The sequence below is a fragment of the Tasmannia lanceolata genome, unplaced genomic scaffold (assembly GCF_043159265.1).
Source record: "Tasmannia lanceolata isolate RefF3 unplaced genomic scaffold, GAP_Taslan_0.1 ptg000013l, whole genome shotgun sequence".
Lineage (NCBI taxonomy): Eukaryota > Viridiplantae > Streptophyta > Magnoliopsida > Canellales > Winteraceae > Tasmannia > Tasmannia lanceolata.
Window position 1 is genome coordinate 36,110,182 of NW_027518690.1, and position 5,971 is coordinate 36,116,152.

A 5,971-nucleotide genomic window follows, 5' to 3' on the forward strand; every position below is an offset into this window, starting at 1 on the left:
TTTTAGAGAAAATAGGAAGAGAAATAAAATAGGAAACAATCATGAAAATTTTAGATTTTATGTGTTTGCACATTTTGGAATGCAAGGAGATACGGAGGGAATGCACGTTTTCAATTGAACCCTTACCGGTGAGGATTCCGTTAGGCAAGCACGATCCCCTTTGCCATCCCTAGATTAAAAAAATAGCAAAAGGCAGATGCCCAAATTGGTTGGAAAAATAGGAAGATTAAAAATTTAAATAACAGACCTTGATTTTGAACTTTGCCGTTGTTGTAGCTTGAGTGGATTATTGGATTCAAGAGAAGAGGTGGGGAGAACGCTTGGTAGAACAAGTTAAGTAGGCATGGAAGGATAGTTGAAGATGATTTAGAAAGGTTTTATGGAATAAGTATTCATACCGTTTATTTGCCATAAAAGAAAACATTGTGGAGAGTAATTAGGGAAGAAAAATAGATACAAACGGAAGTAAAAAAAGCTTTTGAAATTCTCGTGGAAAGAGAGGTTGCCACGTGGCACCACAACAGCTTAGAGGATTCCGCCATAATAGGTTGATCTAAGGCGTCCATGTGATGGAACACAACATAAATAGGTTGTGCCCGTAAGATAATTTCCATAGGCGGATCCTAGCCCTCCAATCTATAGAGGTTTCGATAATTGTTGTTCCTCTTAAGGTGCCCAGAATTTGTCAATATTTTTACAGGTGTCATACATTCGTAATATCAAACTTTCCGTAATTTGACCCGCACATAGTGAATAAGGAAAAGTAGTTCCCGATTTCCAAACCGATTGGGTTCAACCCGACCCGACCCGATTTGTAATTTCCTCAACCCGACCCAACCTGATTTCCAATTCGGGTTGGGTTGGGTCGGGTTGACCCGATTTGATATGGTACTAATTGTTGACCACCTCAACTCAAGCCGGGTTGTTTTGGATTTTGAGAACCAATAGTGAGTCACCAAGAATCAGTTTTTAACTCACAATCGGTTTTCAATATCCAAACCAAACAGGGACTAACAATTAACAAAGGGAAATGTTATCCGCACTACTATATTTTGATGATCACACTCCTCACTTTATTAAAGTACGGTATGGCCCGCACCATAGGATTATCCAAACCGTCCATTGTGGAGACTATTTCAGTGTTGAACAAGAAAAACACATATACAGAACTTCTTCAGATGGAGCCCAAATTCGGGTTTCAGGCCAGGTCGGGTTGCCCGATAGCCCAACCTGACCCGACCCGATTTCCAATTCGGGTTGATTTTTCCCAACCCAACCCAACCCGATTTGCGAAAAAGCTTAACCCGACCAAACCCAAATTCGGGTTGAACCCGACCCGCGTGGAAACATCTAAGTAACAACGATGGTTTCAAATTATATATAGTGCTAATGTCCTCACTACCATATTTTATAATGGCACTACTCACCGTATTTTGATGATCGCACTCCTCACTTTATTAAAATGTACGGTATGGCCCGTACCATAGGATGATCCAAACCGTCCATTAGATGGGCCACTGCCTACATAGGTTGTGCCCCAAAAATCATTTTCATAGGTTGATCTGAACCCTCTGATCTATAACAGGTTATATGTTGATCCAAATCGTCCATGTGATGGAACACAACATCGATCGATTGTGCCCGTAAAATCATTTCCATAGGTTGATCCTAGCCCTCCAATCGATATAGGCTAATCCTAGCCCTCCAATCGATATAGGTTGATCCTAGCCCTCCAATTGATAGAGGCTTCCATAATTGTTGTTCCTCTTCAGGTGCTCGGAATCCATCAATATTTTGCAAGTGTCCTGCATGAGTAATATAAAGTAGTTCTTTCGTTATTGTCATATGTGTTTACCTCTTCTTGGTAGTTTTTTTTCGTAATTGTCATAGACATGTACCATGGGTCGGTACTTTTCGTATGTAGATTACGATTTTACCCTCAAATAATTTCTCAGAGATAGATGTTAGATATCAGCAAAGGGGTTAATGGTAAAAGAGTAATGCTGATGTGTAAATCTCATAGAAAAAGAAAAGAAATTCCTTTTTTCTCTAGCTATATATATATATATATATATATATATATATATATATATATATATACACACACACACACACACACACACTAGTAAGAAACCCCGTAAGATGCACGGGGCAAGGTAATATTAAGTTAATTTTGATTAATTTCTCTTGAACAAAAATGTTCAAAGTTCACATATAACATATGATTCTGTGATTAGAGTTTTAGATCAGACATGCTACAATTGACAGAGAGATTGAATTCCAACGGGAAAAATGAAGAAGTAGCGTTAAAATATGGGAAACAAAGAAAAAAAAGCGTTAGAACATTAAGTATATTGATTACATAGAGAAATTTTTTTGCAATAAATTGGCGATCATTAAAAAAAACAAAGAGAAACTATTACTATCCTCCATTTCAAGCCCACCAATGTCTTGCCACCTTCTATCAAATACTGTTGTGAAGCCAATAAAAAAAATATTGCAATGAGGGACTCCTGCATGGAATTGGTGAAGTAACGTGGTTCATGCCTTTATTGCTCTAATATCATACTCATTCAACAATGGGTTTGAGTCCGGCAACAATGTAAAAAAGATGACCACACTCTCAACCTGAAAGAAGTATTTGACCTCAAAATAAAACATAAAAGGAAGTATGTGAAACTTTTGATATGAAAAATAAAATGCTGATGGCCCCCAAAACTTACAACTTCCACGGTTTCCACCCAAGGGGACATTTATCTTTTTGGCATTCTCTATGCGAGTCCCGCTCCATAGCGGGTGAGAACTAAGAACCAAAACCATTAATTTCCTGCAGCTCCAATAATTAGAAAATAGAATGGAAAAAAATCCAACATTCTCTGTATCCCACTGCTTGTAGAAGAATATACACAAATCAGGTAAAAAGCCCAATCGTTCCGACCCATATAGTTTCTCTAATGGTGCAAGCTCAAAGCCCAAAGACATAATCAACTCATTCCTATGGGCAACAAAGATGAAAATCCCGACTTTCAACAGTCTATCTATACTCTACTGTTGAGATGCTTCTTGAAATGATAATTGTATATACATGGGCAAACATATTTGGCATAATTGTGAGAGAAAAAGAGAATACCTTCTTGAGATGCATTTGTTAAACAAAAAGATGGAGAGAAGCGGCATGCGAGAAATAATCTGAAGTTCGAAATGGCTACATGAAATAAACATAGCACATTAGCTCACTTGGTATAGAAATCGATAGCTAACAGGTAAAAGCAATGTATTCGTAGAAGTGCAATCAAATGCATTACATTCAGCCAATCGAAACAATCATAGAAATTAGGTGCAAATAAATATTGCAAGGAAATGCCCAAACCTCGAAGTCACCAAAAAAGCAAAAAGAGAAACTTCGTTGATTTAAAAAGAAAAGAAAAGCAAGGGATGCAATTAAATAGCCAAACCTCAAAGTAATCAAAAAAGGAATAAAAGAAACTCCACTGATATAAAAAGAAAAGAAAAGAAAAGCAAGAAAACAATAACTTGAATTTAAAAGAAGATAACCACAATTTAAGAAAATGAAGAAAATAACTGCAATTTAAAATAAATGGAAAAGATTGATAAAAACTCTCTTCATTGCAAATTTTCAATGACGAATCACCAAATTTCCTAGTAGAAGGAGAGATTTTAAAATGTTACAAAACTGAACCTGTCGACACAAAAAGGCAGCGCTACTTATAAAATTCAAATCCAAATGATCTCTCAATCTCTGAATAATTAAATTGAGAAATGTGACACTCATGGATATTGCAAGTTGCAACCGATAATATTTTCCTTTAAGAACGCAAGGAGTAAAATGTCCATCACATCATCTATAGAATGGCGAGTGTTTCCAACTTGACGATCATTCACATGGGGCGACCAAAAGAATGCATGAAAGAATGATGAGAAAATTAATGCATAAAATAAAATGAGGCACAATATATGAAAATTTATGTAGAAAAACCAAACTTGGGAGAGGAACCTGATAAAAAAAACATGAAAAAAAATACAATGATAACACATGCTATTCCATAGAAGAATATGTTATTCCTAGAAAGAAGGTATTGTCGCGACAAAAAGCTGCATTTTAGATATAAATTAATATGAGGTTAAAAATGTTTTGTAACTAAAGGAAGAGTCCAAGTTCTAATAGACCTTAGCTGTCAATAAATTGATTTTCATTTGGCACATTTTTCTCTCTCAGAAGCTTGCACTCGTGATTACAGCTGGCAAATTTTTTTTAGTGTTTGATTACCCTAGATGCTTCAAAGTTGAGACTGTCAATGGGATGGGTACATGTGAGGGTTAGAAATTCTACATTCAGGCATGGCCCAAGATAAAAATTTAAGAACCAAGCCTCACCCAGGATAGCCCAAGTGGCTCTAAGACTTGTATGCCTTGGTCCTTGGCCTTGTAACATATGTTCTAAAATCTGTTCTCATGGGGACCACAACCTTTACAAAGAGTAAAAATAAGCAAGCTCAAAGAAGCACAGCCTTTAGATAATATTACACATCTCAAGTCCCTACTCCCTGGAAAACCAAACGATCAGTGACGTAGTTACCTCTCTAAGCAAATGGGATGTTTTAATGACCACAAGAGCCACCAAAGGATCTGATTAAAGTGAAGGACTAAAATTAAGATGGCAACTACTTGTGTCATGCCCAACTAATTACATGCAAGTGATTAGCTTACGCATACATATGAGATATTGTCTAATAACTTTGGCCTCTACACTTGTAGCATCCAGAAATCAACACAGCAATAGGCAAAGAAATTTTTTAGAAACTGCAAAACTGTCTACATAATTGGTTCCAAAAAGACCCGGATTGCAAGGAAGATATATAGCCTCTTAAGCCTCTTCTCTCCACCACTCAAAAACTCAAATCACGGAGATTCGAACAAAAAACACACGGTGAAGAAATGGAGATAAAAATGGAAAAAATGCAATGGAATTACATAATTAGATAAAAATTAAACCCAGCTGTTTTTCTACTTTCATATCAGGCACTTTTTGCTCATGGTTTTCTACTCTCTGAAGGCCTCTTGAGAAGCCACTATTAATCATTTCTAAAACAATTGTAACCATCATTAGCAAATCATCAGATTTAACTTCTAAATTGTGTGCATATATAAGATATAAGCAAAAAATTTGTAGATGCATCCAAAGATACCGTTAAACTTTTCTGGACAGACAACTACTGAAAAGTAAATGAATGGATTCTTCTTCAATTATGTTTTGCACACATATAGAAAAACCTTTGAGGGACAACAATATAGATGCATTTGGTAGTTAATAATGGCTTTTAAGATAAGCTAGCAGAAATGAAGTAATTAGTTGGCTAAAGTAATAATCTATTACCTCGCATAGAAAAGATTGCTTCGCTTAAAATTGGAAATAGCTATATATGATGGAAAACACCTACAGGGAAGAAGAAATATTGTCGGTGATCATTGGAAAACAGAGATAAGAGCTTCTTTGAAGTTAAATGAAAAAAAAAAAAAAAACACACACACACACACACAAGGATGTTACCCTACAGGGAAGAAGAAATATTGTCCACTGGAAAACAGAGATAAGAGCGTCTTTGAAGTTCAATGAAAACACACACACACAAGGATGTTACCTCTGCTCATTTCATCACGGTCAATGTCGTCTACCTCGTCATGGCCACGCTATAAAAGAATGAAATAAAATCAAAGAGGGAAAACAAATATGGTATAGAAATCAAATTAAAGAGGTAAAACCATACCTTCTCTTGCAGTTTTTCTCTTTTATCTCTTTCAGTTTCTCTTTTAATTGCTGTAAAAGATTGAAATGAAATCAAAGAGCGATAACAAACACGCTATAAAAGATCGAAATGAAATCTAAGGGAGAAAACAAACATGGCATAGAAATGAAATCAAAGAGGTAAATCCATACCCTCTCTTGCAAGTT

General features: G+C 36.0%; 1 long non-coding RNA gene across 1 annotated transcript; it reads right to left on the bottom strand.

The window, feature by feature from the left end:
- Positions 1–2,253: 2,253 nt before the first annotated feature.
- Positions 2,254–5,971, bottom strand: LOC143889726 (uncharacterized). Its single transcript, XR_013254919.1, has 6 exons — positions 5,957–5,971; positions 5,787–5,836; positions 5,661–5,709; positions 5,396–5,455; positions 2,724–2,827; positions 2,254–2,628 (listed from the first exon to the last, which is right to left on the bottom strand). It is a non-coding gene; the product is annotated as an uncharacterized LOC143889726 (long non-coding RNA).